Genomic DNA, 17,027 nt, shown 5'->3' with positions numbered 1-17,027 from the left:
CACAGGCTGATTATCAATATCAAGAGACATTTCCTAACTTCAAACAAGGTTAGAGAGGACAACTACTGAGTAATAGTCCACAAAGTCACTCAACAAGCACACACAAGCTCCAGAACGCTGGGTGTGAAAAGAAAGCCTCCTGCATTTTTCACAGACATATACACGCATGAGATGTCAAACCCCATCTCTTTCAACCAGAAGGACCACGCACATCTTTGGAGTCAGGTGAAGAGGTATCGCGAGGCCATGCTGTGGGAGAAAATGTGGCCTGTGCTCCAAGACTCTGCAATCTCAATTACCGGAGCTGCCGCTCGGGACGTGTGGGAAAGGAAGCACCTAATTTCGAGAGCCATGCGCTCTTCCTAATGTGATAGTGTTTTGAGAGAAGACATCTAGGAGGAGACGAAGATCGGAGCAGGAACATCAAACCATCCTGTTCGTGCGTCCTTCTGGAGGCATTTCTAACCTTTGTGGGAAATACTCAGCCTTCCTTTATCCTGGGTCTCCATCCATCCGCCCCTCTCTGGGAGACGAGTCACCGGGAGGTTATACACTCGTTTGGGGACTTCCTCTTTTTTTATTCCCTGCAAGACCCATCCGTTAACTCCTGTTGTGCGATCCTGTTTTAAATTTTGTTTTCGCTGGTTTCTTTCCTCCCTTTGAGACTCTACTTGAACATTTTCCCCTTTCGATATCCTCCTTTTAGAAATTTAGAACATTCAACTTTTAAAGTGTCGTCTGTCATTTTTTCCCCTTTATTAAATTCCAAGTTTGGGGTGAGGGTATAGCTCAGTGGTAAAGTGCGTGCCAAGCATGTGCAAGGTCCTGGGTTCAGTCCCCAGTACCTCCATTGAAAGATAAATAAATAAAAACCTAATTACCTCCCCCCAAAAAAATTAAAAAAAAATTTTTTTAATTCCAAGTTCCACTGAAAAACCACAAGAGAAAAGCAATTAGGGGAAGAAAAGAGTATTTAAAAGAATGTGAAGAAAGACAAACGAACTTCTTTACAAAACAGAAACAGACTCACAGACATAGAAAACAAACTCATGGTTACTGAGGGGAAAGGAGGTGGGAAGGGATAAATTGGGAGTTCAAGATTTGCAGATACTAACTACTATATATAAAATAGATAAACAACAAGTTCATTCTATACAGCACAGGGAACTCTCTTCAGTATCTTGTAGTAACTTATGGTGAAAAAGAATATGAAAATGAATATATGTATATTCATGTATGACTGAAGCATTGTGCTGTGCACCAGAAATGGACACAACATTGTAAACTGACTATCCTTCAACAAAAAGATGTGTGTGTATATATATATATATACCAAAAAAAAAAAGAGCATGAAGAAAGAAAAAGCTACTATCTCAGCAGCCAGAGCACAGCCTGGGAAATGGACCTCGTGCAAGACAGTGAGATCCCAACCTGCTGAGGCGAGACAGCCTGGGAAGTCACAGGTACGCGGTAAAGGAAAGAAAAGCCCTTTTCTCCCAGCAGCAGGGGAGGGGCTTGGTTTTACCGAGCGGCAGGGCACCTGTGTGCTAACGTTAACCTCTCCCTTCCCCACCAGTCCCCATGCCCTTAGGTACTCATGGAAGACTCTCAGTCATCACAAACACAGTGGTTTAAAACAATACAGATTTATGATATTACGATTCTGGGGGTCAGAAACCTGGAAAGGGCAGCACCCAGACTGAGGTCTCAGCAGGGCTGGCTCCTTCTGGAAGCCCTGGGGCGTCTGCTTCCCCCAGCTTTCTCCCAGGCTGCCCGCATTCCATGGCTCCGGCCTCCGCCTTCGAGGCCAGTGACGGCAGAATCTAGCCTGCGTGAGCTGGCACAAGGAGGAACATTTTTGGCTGGCAGGTGTCTTCCTGGTGTGATAGCTTCCGTTCTGGTAGGCAGCGAGGAGAGTGGCCCTCGGGGTTTGATTTTAGCAACTGAGAAGCGTCCTTGACTGAGGCAGCAGACAAAGCGCAAGAAAGGGGTTTGATCAGAGAACATCGTATTTCCTCATTCGTTTGTTTTGCAATTATTCATTTACGTAAGTAAATATTCATTGACTTTGAATACTAACAAGTCCATAATAAATGAATATTTACTTATTCATTCCTTCCTAAACACTACTTGAGGCTTCTGTGTGCCGCGCAGTATACGTTAGGCACTGGGTAAACAGCAGCGAACAAGATAAGTACCATCTGTGACCCGGGAGTCTCGTGTCATTCGCTGTGAACTAGGCAGGCTGACTTGTGAGTTTGCAAGTAGCATAAAACCTAGGACTCTTTGCAGTTCTTGACAATATATAAGCAAACAAACAAACTCACAGAAAATTAGATCAGATTTGTGGCTCCCAGTGGCAGGGGTTGGAGGGGGTGAGGTAAGATGAAGGTAGTCAGGAGGTACAAACTCCCAGCTGTAAGATAAGTAAGTAGTAGGGGTGTAGTGTACAATATCACTAATATAATTAACACTGCTGTGTCTTGTGTATAAAAGCTGTTAAGAGAGTAAATCCTAAGAGCTCTCATCACAAGGAATAAAAATTTTTTCCATTTCTTTATTATAAGATGATGGATATTCACTAAACCTACTGTGGCGATCGTTCCATGATTTATGGAGTTCAAATCACTACACTACACAGCTTAAACTTACACAGTACTGAAGTCAATCATATCTCCATAAAACTGGAAGGAAAAAAAGCATACATCTTAAGACCTTTACACAGAAAATTTAAATTTGGCCTACAGAGCCAGACCAAACACTTAGAAAAACTGTATTAACAAGATATTAATTTTAAAATCTCACTGAGTCAAGAAGCAACTGAATCCCAAAGAAATGTAGCAGTTACAAACTTACTACCTCCTGATTCGATAAAAACATTATTTTCCCACGCCACATGGTTTGGTTTACCAATTTGCAAGACGCCCAAGGTGACAGAGAATGCCTTATGTCCACATGGGCTCCTCTGCCTCCTAGACACACAGCTGGACCAGCGTCCCGGTCCCCTTTGCAGAGGGGTGAACATGCGACAGTTCTGGCCAGTGGAACACGGGCAGAAGGAACATAGGCCACTTTCTGGTGTGACCCCAAAAAGATCTTCTGTGAAGTCCTCCATACACCCTCTTCCCACATCCACATCAGCGAGTGGAGAGGATGCCAAGGCCTTGCAGAACAGCACGGCCGTAAGACAGGGGAGCCTGGGCTCCTGAGTGTCGCTGTGAAGCAGACTCCCTCCCCACCGAATTCCCAGCTGCGCTGGGCTTTACGTGAGGACGCGAGGACGGAGTAAGCTCTATTGTCCTAAGCTACTAGAGTAGTTGGGTTGTTTGTTACAGGGCTAGCCTGTGGTGGCTAATTCAGACTTCTCCTGGATATGGATCTCAGAACTGTCACACACACACATTTTCAGATATGGACAAGCAACACAGTTGTGTGGAGAGAAATACCAGGACACAGTCACCATCTACTATCACATTTAATCTTCTCTCCTCAAATCTTGCAGCCCCTTCTAATACAGAGAAATGTCCCAGATTTATGTATTATAATTGCTGTCATTTTTAGCAAGTTATGTATGTTTTAAGATTATATAACTTATATATAACCAAACTTGCTTGTGGAAAAATGATGCTTGGTTCAGAAGGAGGTTCAGATTATCAACAAAGGAGAGGCTGCTCACTCAACCATCCTCCTGGACACTGAGAATTCAGTGTCCCTGAACTTCATTTGGGCGATTCCTGCAACAGAGCATTCCCTGGCACATTCTTTATTGACCAGATAGTGTCCTTTCTGGAAGCTTCAGTGAACACATGGCAAAGCTTCTCAGTCCCAAATAAAGGCTTTGAGCTGCTTTAGTGTTTATTTAAACCAGGCCCCTAAGTCAAAACTGTCTGAACCAAGACACCCTTTTATGAATGAGAAGAGACAGACAAATGCACGGTTTTTAGTCCAGTTTCCACTTCCTCTTTTTTCGGACCTGTAGCTATTTACAGAACAGCTCTAGAAAGAGTTCAGTAAAGATTTAATGTGGTCAATAAATACATCTAAATCAAAAAGAGAAAAGTGACATTGTCACTGTTTGAAGATGACATGATCACATATATAGTAAGCCCTAAAAATTCCACCAAAAAGAAACTATTACAATGAATAAATGAATTCAGAAAAATTGCTGGCTACAAAATTATCACACAAAAATCAGGTGCATTTCCATACACTAACAATGAACAGTCTAGAAAGGAAATGAACAATTTCACTTAAAATAGCATCAAAAAGAATAAAATATTTAGGGATAAACTTAACCGTAGAGATGAAATACTTGTACACCTAAAACTACAAAATGTTGCCACCACTATGGAGAACAGTATGGAGGTTCATTAAAAAGTGAAAATAGAGTTATCATATGATCCAGCAAGTCCACTGCTGGGCATATATCCAGGAAAGACAAAAACTCTAATTTGAAAGGATACATGCACCCCAATGTTCATAGCAGCACTATTTATAATAGCCAAGACATGGAAGCAACCTAAATGTCCATCAACAGATGACTGGATAAAGAAGACATGGTACATATATAAATATATATAATATATTACATATATATAATGAAATAATACTCAGCCATAAAAAAGAATGAAATATTGCCAATTGCAGCAACATGAATGGACCTAGAGATGATCATACAAGTGAAGTAAGTCAGGCAGAGAAAGACAGATATCATATGATATCATTTACATGTGGAATCTTAAAAAAAAATGATACAAGTGAACTTATTTACAAAACAGAAACAGACTCACAGACATAGAAAGCAGTCTTACAGTTACCAAAGGGGAAAGGGGTCTAGGGATAAATTAGGAGTTTGGGATTCACTGATACACACTACTATATATAAAATAGGCAAACAACAAGGACCTACTGTACAGCACAGGGAACTACATTCAATACCTTATAATAAACTATAATGGAAAGAATCTGAAAAAGACTATATATATATAACTGAATATAAAGATATATATGTACATATATACGTGTCTAACTGAATCACTTTGCTGAACACCTGAAAGTAACACATTGTAAATCAACTGTAGTTCAATTAAAAAAAAATTTAACTACAAAATGTTGCTGAAGGAAATTAAAGAAGACATCAATAAATGGAAAGACATCCTGGGTCCATGGATTGGAAAACTTAATAAATTAGGATTTCAGTATTACCTTAAAAATATTATACTAAGTGAAGTAAGCCATCACACAAGAACAAGTATTGTGTGAGTCCACTGACATAAGGTCCCAGAGTATCAAATCCATAAAGAACGTAGGATGGTGGTTGCGGTTGCCGGGGGCTGGGGGAGAGGACAATGAGGAGTTAGCATTTAATGTGTTTCAATCCGGGGAGGTGGAAAAGTTCTGGACATGAATGGTGGTGATGGTTGCACACTGAATTGAATACACCTAATGCCACTGAACTGTACACTTTTAAAAAAGTAAAAACGAACATGGCTATGAGAAAATAGAATGTTTGAAAGTAAGAGAATAGAAATATACCAGGATATATATAGCTAACAATAACAAACATTAAAACCAGAATGGCTACACTATTATTAAATAAAGTAGATCATAAGCAAGAAAAATTATTAAAAATGTTTCATTTTTTAAAATTTTAAAGACTAATGTGGCCAAGGCTTATTGAGCACATATTAATGGGTAGCTCAGTGCTCAGCACTTAAAAAGATACTGAGATATGAAAATGAGTATGTGTCTGTACATGTATGACTGACATGATGCTGTACACCAGAAATTGACACAATATTGTAAACTGACTATACTTCAATTAAAAAAAAAAAGATACTGAGGGGGAAAGTCACAGCCCCTGCAGATCTGTCTCTTACAGGAACTGCACTTTGCAAATTCACAAAGCATTTCTCAAATATCCTCTACTTGCCCAGTTCCAACAGTACTGTGAGGGCAGGGAGGGTTGCTGCCCCATTTCATGGATGAAGAAACTGAGGTTTGAGAGGCTCAAGGGGGCCTCCCAGGGTCACAGTGCTCGTCGGTGGTGGAGCTGAGACCTAAGGCAGCTCAGTGTTCCTCCCCCGTCACGATACAAACACAGAAGCTTGATTACAACTAATCTACGTTATGCTTCGTCAATAATAGAAAACATGCAAAATTTAAGCACCAAACTAATTATATCTCAACCAACAAATTCCAACATAGAGGTAAGGCAGCTATCCAGGTATTTTACACGTACACGTACACACACACACACACGAGCCCCTCATCCTCACTTTCAATTTTCTTGAATGTTGCCTCCACTCTCTCCTTTGTGCACCCACGTTTGCAGCCTCTCCTAGCAAGAGCCACAGGGTTAAGTGGTGACTGTGTCCTCACAGGAGGAGTCACCTGCAGGATGATCAGCAGTTGGAATCACTTGTTGCCACGCTGCCCTCTTGGTCCCTTATCAAGATGCTGATTCTCCCTCGGAGTGTGTTACCGCCTGCAGACCTGCTGGAAGATGCCAATAACTACTAACAGGTAGGAAAAAGAAAGGCTAGAGAAACATGTTAGACAAAGTCACCTGGATTCCATCAGCAATATCAGACTCTAGGAAATTACTGGGCGAATGTGTTGGCTTCTTCAACAAGCAAATTGTAAGAATAATTTAATAATAAGAGAGAGATTTATGGAACAATCTAAATGAATCAGTCTTGTTTGGATCCCAATTCAAATAAACAAATGGTCAAAAATAAAATTCACAAGACACTCAGGGACGTGTAAGCCTTGACTGGATATTTGGTGATGTTAAAAATTTGTCATTTGTTTTTAGACAGGATAATGGGATTGTGGTTTTATTGGTATTACTTGTTTTTAAGTTCTCTGACTTTTCCTTACCTTTCAGTTGCATACTGAAACTGTTAGAGGTGAAATTATGTGATTCTTAGGAAGCATTTCACAGTAATTTGGGGTGGGAGTGAGGGATTAGAGGCGTTAGAAAAAACAAGAGTGGCCACTTTCTGATAATTGTCAGTGTTTCCAGTTCATGATAAACTGCTCTCTGATTTGGTCTGTTTTTAAATTTTCATAATGAAAAGCTTTAAAACCATGCTTACAAATAATTTTCAGTGACATGGAAAAATGTCACTAAACATTATACACAATATTAAGTAGAAAAGGAAAGGAAAAAAAGTCGATACCGTAAGATCCAAGCTGTTCATATCAACATGTTCTGTATCAAAATGTTCACAGCGGCTACCTTGGCTGGTGGGAGCATCATGGTAAATTCCATCCCTTCCTCTACACTCTCATTTCCAGCTGTCTGCAATGGGCACGAATAACTTGGATAATCAGGGAAAACATATTTTTTTTAATTTTCAAGAGTAGGGAACTATGAGCCTTTTGAAGTAATACTCTTGAGTCTTCAGTGGTTTGGCTGGGGAACACTGGGGAAGGGCTAGTGCCACCCCATCGTGCATCTGGGCACTTAGAACCCACACCTGGCATGAGTTGGTGACTGTCTCATTTGGTTTTTAAAATAAGGCTCCATATCGTGGGATGGAGGATTTACTTCTGCTTCCAGAATTTGACTTCAGTGTTACCAGAGGAATGCAAAAAGCCCAGTCATTTCACAGATTTGACAATCTAGATGTCCCCAAAGGAACAGAGACTGGTTAATTATTATTAGGCAATCATTGTTCTAGAAATGTCTGTCCAGAGATGACTTGGGCATTTTACCTTTTCCGATTTGGAGAAAGATATGATGCAGAGGACCCACACACTCTCCTGACGCCCTTCTCCACTGGGACTCAGACTTTCGGACCCTGCACCGTGGGTGGAACGCACCTGGCGGGATTTCCGCCGGCAGCAGTGTCCACAGAGACAGCGCCCCGAGCCACCTCCCACAGCAGGGACTTGACTCCTGGTGGAGAGTTTGTGCAGAAGGAACTGGTGTGCCAGTGGCTTCCTAGGAATCTTTCTTTCAAATCATATTAAAGGGATGCTGACAGAGATCGGAGCAAGGCTTAGGTTACCCAGCAGCCTCGAAAGTCCCCGTAGGAGTGGACAAGTTTGCTGGCGGCTGTGGTAGCGTCTTCCGGGGAGCCTGCAGGCGGCAACACGCTCCGAGGGAGAATCAGCTCCTACGGAGTCACGTACACCCTGGGAGGATCTGGCTGGACATTTTTTCTCCGTGATCTCTTGGATTTCTTCCTGGTTTTGTTTAATTTTGTCTGCCTCTTTTTTCTCTATACTGCCCGAGGATGATTTGACCTCTCTGGTGAAATCTTAACTTGGGAATTTCTTGGATTTCCTGCTTGGAGATCACATCCTGGCGTCTCCGGATCCCATCGGTAGGGGTGCGCTGCTCCGCGCCTGCGCTCCGTGCCTTCTCTCCCGGGCGGCTCTCAAATGTTTTCTCCAGTCTCAGGAGAGACCCGCTAAGAATGTAAATTCTGTCTCACGGATGGGAAAATAGAGACGCCAAGAGGCTGAGTGACTTGCCCATGAGCGAGGCTCCAAACCCGCTCACCTCGGCGGCTGGCTCTCCTGAGCAAGGGCTCCGGGATGCAACAGCGCCCACAGCCCACACTGGCCCACTGGTTCCACTCCGACATCCAGGAGTCCCCGTTGACACACTCCGCCGTCCCCAACAGGAGTTTTGGTATCTCCCCGCCAGGCTTCGTTTCCCAGCCACAGCACATCTGCTGCGACCACCTCTACCCCCAGATCAACAAGGGAACGAGCCACAGTCACAGCGCTTGAACCAACTGTCAAACAGATTTCACAAGAGAGAATTGCAACTTATAGGGAGCCCGCATATGGGAATCTAAACTTACCCAGGTAAGGGAGAAAGACTAACCTGAAGTCTGAGCTGCAAAGAGCATCATTCTTCAGGAAAGCAGGAGAAAAGCTTAGACACTGACCCACCTCCCTGACTTCACTCACACAGGAGCAAGGAGCCAGTTTCCCGTGACCCAGACCACAAACATGCCAGCACGGCTCCCCCCACCCCCTACCCTCACCCCAGGGCTAACAGCAAACAGCAGCTGGAGAAGATGGTGGACTAGTGTCCCAAAGAAACTTCTTACCCCAGTTAGAATTCAGGCTTCTTTTATACTGGGAGGTGGGGGTGGAGTCCTAGTTCCAGCCGGATGTGTAAGGGGATGTGTTAATGTCTTCCTTCCTGCAACCCTTCACAGGTGGGCTTGCTCACGAGGTTTCCTGTGAGCTAAACAAAGGTATGTTAGCTTAAGGCTCATTGCCTGGGAGGCCAGGTTCCCAGAGACCAGCCATTATGTGTAACTTGAGCTTTTAGGCAATGTCTCTTTAAGTGATTAACCCGCAGTAGAATACAAAGGTGCTTCTCTATTACATTTTCAGCTAAAAGTGAACAAAACATCTCCTTAGCCAACTTTTTTTGAATTGAAGTATCATAGATTTACAGTATTGTGTTAGCTTCAGGTGTGCAGCGTAGTGATTCGATATTTTTGTTGACTGTACTCCATTATAGGTTATTACAAGGTAATGGGTTTAATTCCCGTGCTATAGAGCTTCTCCTTGTTGCTTATCTATTTGGTATATAGCTGACATTTTTGAAACAGAGGCGTTGTTTGTTTTAGCCTTCAAGACTGAAGCAAACATTTGTTAGGAGGTTCCAAAAGACTTTGCAAACAATTTCCACCCATGACTTCCAAAGCTTGTGTAACATTCTGTGCTAGATGTGTGGGCTGCTTCCATGAAGCAACCATTTCCAGAAATGTTTACTTTGCAGAAGTAAGCGTGCGTGTTCCCCATTCCTTTTGAAAACTTCCACATGTCCACATGACCGCTGGAGTGCTAAGCACACACACCCTCTCCTCCCCGCAGGCAGCCCTGGCCCTCTCCATGCCAGGAGCCAGACGCAGTATATGCCAGCGCCTTGATCTTGGACTTCCCAGCCTCCAGACAGTGAGAGATAAATTTCTGTTGTTTGCAAGCCACCTAGTCAATGGGGTTCTGTTATAGCAGCCCAAACAGAATAAGACACCCAGTGTCACTCAGATGATGACCTTATTTGGAGACGGTCTTTTTTTAATTTGCATTCTCTTCTATTGACGTATAGTGAGTTTACAATGTTATGTCAATTTCTGGTGTACAGCATAATGTTTCAGTCATCCATACACATACATAGATTCCTTTTTAAATTCTTTTTCGTTATAGGTTACTACAAGATATTGAATATAGTTCTCTGTGCTGTACAGAAGAAACTTATTGTTTATCTATTTTATATATAGTAGTTAGTATCTGCAAATCCCAAACTCCCAATTTAACCCTTCCCACCTCCTTACCCCCCAGTAACCATAAGTTTGTTCTCTAATGTCTGTGAGTCTGTTTCTATTTTGTAAATAAGTTCATTTGTATCTTTTTTTTAAGATTCTACATATAAATTATATCATATGGTATTTTTCTTTCTCTGTCTGACTTACTTCACTTAGAATGACGATCTCCGGGTCAATCCATGTTGCTGCAAATGGCATTACTTTATTCTTTTTTATGGCTGAGTAGTATCATATATATATCTTCTTTATCCAGTCTTCAGTCAATGGACATTTAGGTTGTTTCCATGTCTTGGTTATTGTAAATAGTGCTGCTGTGAACACTCGGGTGCATGTATCTTTTTGAATTAGAGTTTTCTCTGGATGTATGCCTGGGAGTGGGATTGCTGGATCATAGGGTAAGTCTATTTTCAGTTTTTTAAGGAACCTCTATACTGTCCTCCATAATGGCTGCACCAATTTACATTCCCAGCAGCAGTGCAGGAGGGTTCCCTTTTCTCCACACCCTCTCCAGCCTTAATCATTTGTGGACTTTTTAATGACGGCCATTCTGACTGGCAGTTTTGATTTGCATTTCTCTGATAATTAGTGATATTGAGCATCTTCTCAAGTGTCTGTTGGCCATCGGGACAGGAGACAGGGTCTTCACAGAGATAATCACGTTAAAATTAGGTCATGATGGGAAGCCCTGATCCAGTATGACGGGTGTCCTTACAAAAAGGGGGGGTTTGGACACAGACACACACAGAGGGAGAGCTGCGTGAGGAGAGGAAGGAAGAACAGCACGTTAAATTCGAGTTACACTGCCACCAGCCAAGGGCTGTCTGGGGCCACCAGAAGCTGGGACAGGTCCTTCCCCGGCACCTTCAGAGGGAGCTCAGCTCTGCCAACACCTTGACTTCAGACTTCTTCCCTCCGGAACTGTAACAGAAAAAATGTCTGTTGTTCTAAGCCACCAAGTTTTGGGTACTTTGTTACAAAAGGCTCTAGGAAACTAATACAGACCAGAAGCCAATAGTTCCCACTCTGGGTTTACTTTCCATCACTCAGACATGCCAGCCCAGCGTGGGCCCCAGACCCACACGGTGGTTTGGCAGCTGCCCCTTATAGGCCCTGTGTCTTCAGAAGGCATTAGATACAGAGTTGTCAATTTAATAAAAAAAAATACAGCATGCCCAGGTACATTTGAACTCCAGATAAATAATTTTTTAGAATAAGTATGTCCCAGGCAATATTTGGGACATGCTTCAGCTAAAAAAATTTATTGGTTGTTTTTCTGAAATTCAACTTTGATGGGCATCCTGTATTTTATCTGGCCAGCCTGGGTAGGGAGCATCCTTGGAATATTTCAGATTCCCTGGAAAAGACATGTATTTGATGCCACAAGGAGGGCTGGGAGAATTTCCACAGAGCTGGGCCAGAAGATGGGGCTCATTGTTTAGCATCAGATCTCTGATGCTCGCAAAATAAATCGCAGAAACTTAAGTGCCCCGGTATGCAACTCAACTCTCCCATTTTCTGTGTAGGTGAACTCTTTCTGTTGTGTCATTTATCTAATACCTATGTTGTAGTTCAGGATACAGAGCCCATCTCAGTGCATGTCCATGACCGAGTTATTCCACCTGCAAAGAGAATACTCATCCTAGACTGTTCAGAACAGACAGGGCCAGCCACCCAGGACCCGCTTTCAGAAGGGCCTGTGTTTGGTTCAGAGCAGTGGTCACCACAATGAAGGTCTTAATAATTTTTGAGCAAGGGGCCCTGTATTTTTCTTTTCCACGGGCCCCACAAATTACACAGCTGGTCCTGAGGACAGGTGTACCTAAAGTCAGGTAAGCAGGCTACCCCAAACGTTTTCATCACATCTCCCAGAGATGCATGTACCTCTCCCACGGATGCATTGTGGAAACTGTTTAGCAACCCTTGCTTGTGCAGGAGACGGTGAGCTCGGTGGAGGCTGGAATGGGGAGATTAATTGGCAGCTGACGGGGCCCGCCTGACGGAGGCATTCTGAAGCGGGGTAACGAGACTCTGCTCATCTCCTGAACAGAGCGCTGCCCCGAGGAAACAGCGTGCACGGCGTTGCATCGAAAGGGACTCAGGACCATCCTAGATGCTCACGCACAGGCCCCGCATGGGCGTGGGGCGGCTGCCGCGCCGAGGGCGTGGGGCTGCAGGTGCCCTCTGGGATGTAGGGACCGTCTAGCAGTTGAGATGAGATTCCCACAATAACAAGTTATCCATTTGAAAGCGAACAATTCAGTGGCCCTTTTTACATCCACCACGTATGCAGCCTTCACGTCTATCTACTTTCAGAGCATTTTCATCGCCCCCAAAAACAAAGCCCCACAGTCCTTAAGCAGTCACTCCCTCTCCCCTTCCCCACAGAGCCTGGAAAGCAGTAATTATCTCTGTCTCTTTAGATTGACCTTTTCTGGACATTTCCAGTAAACGGCAGTGTACAATATATGACTTTTTATAGTGGCCTCCTTTGACTCATAATGTTTTCGAGGCTCATTCGTGTTGTAGCTTGTGTCAGTACTTCACCCTTTGCTATGGCTGAATAATACCCTATCGTATGGATTGCCCACATTTTTGTGTTGATGGACGTTTGAGTGATTTCCACCTTTCGGCTCTTGTGAACAAAGCGGCCGTGCTCATTCGCGTACAAGTATCTGTTGACTTGCTTTCAGTTCTTTGGGTAGGTACTGAATTGCACCCCATGGGACTGGAATTTCTGTGCACCCCCATCATGTTGATTGTACGGCAGACCTTGCTGAGACCTCCCATTTCAAGGGGTTCTGTGTAATCTCTGCTCATATTTTCAACTTTTATCTCGAATCTTTTTACTACAGATCAAAGGTCGGCAGACTTTTCCTACAAGGGCCAGAGAAGTAAATCGTTTAGGTTTTGTGGGTCTGGTGGTCTCTGTTGCAACTACTCAGCTCTGTGTAGCGTGAAGCGATCCCGGACAACACGCAAAACGTGTTCTGTGCTCCAGGAAGACGTGATGCACAAAAGCAGGCTGTAGTTTACCAACCTCAGCTCTAGGACCAGCTCAAAAGGATGTGGTCTCTTCCAAGTGCTTCATTCTATAAAGAACGGAGCTCCAGCCAGGACAGGACAGGACAAGCTAGGATATGGTAGGACAGGATAAGTCAGAACGCACATTCCATACGTATTTGGGTCCAGGCGCACTTACATTTCCAGGGCCAGTGAGGATGACACAGGAAGTGGACTTGGCTCGTGGCAGAAGGGACTTGAGGCAGCACCTTAAGAACTCCCTGATTCTAGAAAAGGGAACCCTTCTACACTGCTGGTGGGAAGGAAGTTTGGTGTAGCCCTTATAGAAAACAATACAGAGATTCCTCAAAAAACTAAAAATAGACTTACCATATGATCCAAGAATCCCACTTCTGGGCATAAATCTGGAGGGAACTCAAATTTGAAAAGACACATGCACTCCAGTGTTCACAGCAGCACTATTTACAATAGCCAAGACATGGAAACAACCTAAATGTCCATTGACAGATAACTGGATAAAGAAGATGTGAGATATATATATATTTACACGGTGGAATACTATTCAACCATAAAAAAGAATAGAATACTGCCATTTGCAACAACATGGATGGACTTGGAGATTGTTAGTTCTAAGTGAGGTAAGCCAGAAAGAGAAAGAAAAATGCCCTATGAGATCATTTATATGTAGAATCTAAAAGACAGAGAGAGACAAATGAACTTACTTACAAAACAGAAACAGACTCACAGACATAGAAAACAAAGTTATGGTTACCCGGGGGAAAGGGGGTAGGAAGGGATAAATTGGGAATTCGAGATTTGCAGATACTAACTACTATATATAAAATAGATAAACAACAAGTTTCTTCTGTACAGCACAGGGAACTATATCCAATATCTTGTAGTAACCTTATAACGAAAAAGAATATGAAAATGAATATACGTATGTATATGCATGACTGAAACATTGTGCTGTACACCAGAAACTGACACAACATTGTAAACTGACTACACTTCAATTAAAAAAAAAAAACCTCCCTGATTCTGAAACTTGTGCAGTCCTGGGATGTGTCCCTGACATGAGCAGCTGAGTTGAGTTTGAGGAAAGTTGGGCCACCCTCTGGCTGGGCTGGTTTGGAGATAAAAAGTTGATGAATTGATGGACTGATCCCTCAGTGTCCTTTCCACCACTGACCCTGTCTGAGATTTATCAGGGCTGGAAGGGGCATCCAAGCTCAGAACTCGTTCATCAGACACACATTTATCGAGCCCTTACTGTACACAGGCACCATGCTACATCTTGGGTGTCTCACGTCTTGCATTGCAGGTTTTCTTGGGCAATCTGGCTTGGATACTTCCAGTCACAGGAAGCTCAGGACCCGCCCACAGCAGCCTGCCCCGTGGCTGGACAGTGCTGTGCTGCGTCAGAAATGCCTAAAGCTCACCAGCACGATTCGCCACCTGCTTCCAACCAGGCAGCCCCACCACATACAAACACAAAGAGAACAGCAAGGAAACAAGGAAATAGCCAGCAAACAAAGGAACACCGGCTACAGCCTTTATCAGTCCTGGTGTCTTTAAAAGCAAAATCAATTTCACACCTGATGACTTCCTGGAAAGTTCCCTAACTCGGGCAACGTTGAAGACTGACTCCTAAGAGCTGCTTCCCATGAAGAAGGGCACATCTTCCCTCTGAAGACCTCATCAGAGCCCTTCCCTTAAACCGCAGTCTCCAAAAAAGGCAAAGAGTCTGGACAGGACAGAGATGAAAACCGTAGGCCTCGGGGCCAGGCAAGCCTGGGCTGGAGAGGTTGCCCTTTCCCCTACCTGCTGCAGGACTTGGACACGGGGCACGTCAGCGAGCTGGAGGAGGCAGTTTCCGGGTCTGTAAAACTGGGTGGTGATCGTAGCGGCTTCACAGGGTGGCCTGGATGAGCCACACCATCTGCAGGGGCCGAGAGGCCAGGAGCTAACAGTCAGTTAAAGGCCTTTCCCCTCTGGCCTCTCATGAGAGGCTAAAGAGAGTCAGCGCAGGCCGGGGTGGGGGGACCCCATGGAGACCCAGCAGCCATCAGGGATCAGGCTGACAGCCTGAGGTTAAAAGAGAAATATCAGTGTGATGGGAACACAGGCAGACAGAGGTCAAGGCCAGGAGAAAAAGAGAGTGGCCCAAATGCAGAAGTCACTAGAAGCAGGCCCACCTCACCCCACCCCAGGAATCCCTTGGCTGCATCGCAGGCCTCGCCTCACCCGTCCCACGCCTGCAAGATGCTGTTCTCCAGCAGAAGTCTGCACGGGATCTCCACCCCGCCGTAAGCCATGAAATCAGCTGAGATGGTCACAGCCAGCAACTGACAAAAATGAAGCAAGAATGGAATAGCGATAACATGGATAGTGCAGGGACCTCTATTCAATACTTTATAATAGCCTATAATGAAAAAGAATATGAAAAGGAATATGCATATATATATATATATATATATATATATATATATGAATCACTATGTTGTACACCTGAAACTAACACAGCATTGGAAACTGACTATACTTCAATTTTTAAAAAAAAGGATGGAATAGAATGGAATATGTCAGGATACACACCGTTTCAGCACGTGTACGTGTGTCTACACGCACAAGCTGTATATGTATGTGAACACAGGCTTAAGCACTTAGACTAGAACCGAAAATTTCAGCACACGTGTGTATGTTAAGGGTAAGTAATGTTTGGATTACACACACAAACACACAAACACACACACACAGGTGTATATGTATGTATGTATATTTTCTTAAACTTTTCTTGGTTACAGTCAGGAAGGACGGGCAGCCTCCATTTCATGCATCCTTCAGGAACTCTTGGAGCCAGTGAGAGGAATAGCCTGTGATTCAATGTCCTGACCCCATCATGCTACCTGGGGACGGTGGACAGGGCAGCAGGAACAGAAGGCAGAGCCAATCAACCAGTATTTTATGTATGGAGAGCAATGAGATGAGATGTTCATGTATTTCCTGAAGAGACGAGTGCATGAAATTAAGTCTAAATTCAACCATTAAATTCCACAAGCAATTGAACAATGTGGAAAAGGGCTCTAACAACTGTAAGTGGCTTTACATCTTTCCCAGTCCCACAGGCACGAGTGATAAGCGAAGCTTGTACCCAAGAAAGATTTGCATTTTCATGAACCCAGTATTCATATTCTCAGGAAGCAAAGATTAGAATATTGACATTTCTAGCTTTCAGCACCAGCTGACAGCACCTGGCAGGTGGCAAGGAGATGGCAGGGAGGTGGGGTGTATAAACTGCAACAAATCCTCTAAAATATCAGCCCGCAGAAAAGAATTCTTACTTTACAACACTTATGTAGAGATCCCAAGGCATGTGGGTTTGTAAAAAAAATTTCTTGTCACCAATCAGCCAAATATCCAAGGTGACAGAACCCGGGCAGGTGCCGCCGCTGGCCTGTCCACGACTTGGAGGTCCCTCGTGATGAGGGCACAGAGCTTGGTGGAGCTATTTTTTTATCAACAGCTTACAAAGCACTTGGCTCCTAACAGAAGCTCACCTCATGCCTATAATTGAAGGAATTCATTCCTTCCAGAAATATTTATCAAGGGCTATTGTGTATCAAGCTGGGAATTCAGTGGAGAAGGAAGGGACAGAGGGAGGGAGGGAGGGGGTAAATGCACAGCAGTTGCAGGAAGCCG

The 17,027-nt window shown here is 43.8% G+C and overlaps 1 long non-coding RNA gene across 1 annotated transcript; it reads right to left on the bottom strand.

Moving 5' to 3' along the window:
* Positions 1-1,552: 1,552 nt before the first annotated feature.
* On the bottom strand, positions 1,553-15,671 carry LOC116658720. Its single transcript, XR_004314011.1, has 6 exons — positions 15,573-15,671; positions 15,150-15,267; positions 9,075-9,214; positions 7,185-8,753; positions 6,279-6,495; positions 1,553-1,960 (listed from the first exon to the last, which is right to left on the bottom strand). It is a non-coding gene; the product is annotated as an uncharacterized LOC116658720 (long non-coding RNA).
* Between the last annotated feature and the right edge of the window lie 1,356 nt (positions 15,672-17,027).

Source organism: Camelus ferus, chromosome 1 (assembly GCF_009834535.1).
Source record: "Camelus ferus isolate YT-003-E chromosome 1, BCGSAC_Cfer_1.0, whole genome shotgun sequence".
Classification (NCBI taxonomy): Eukaryota; Metazoa; Chordata; class Mammalia; order Artiodactyla; family Camelidae; genus Camelus; species Camelus ferus.
This window is presented reverse-complemented; position numbering and strand designations above follow the sequence as displayed.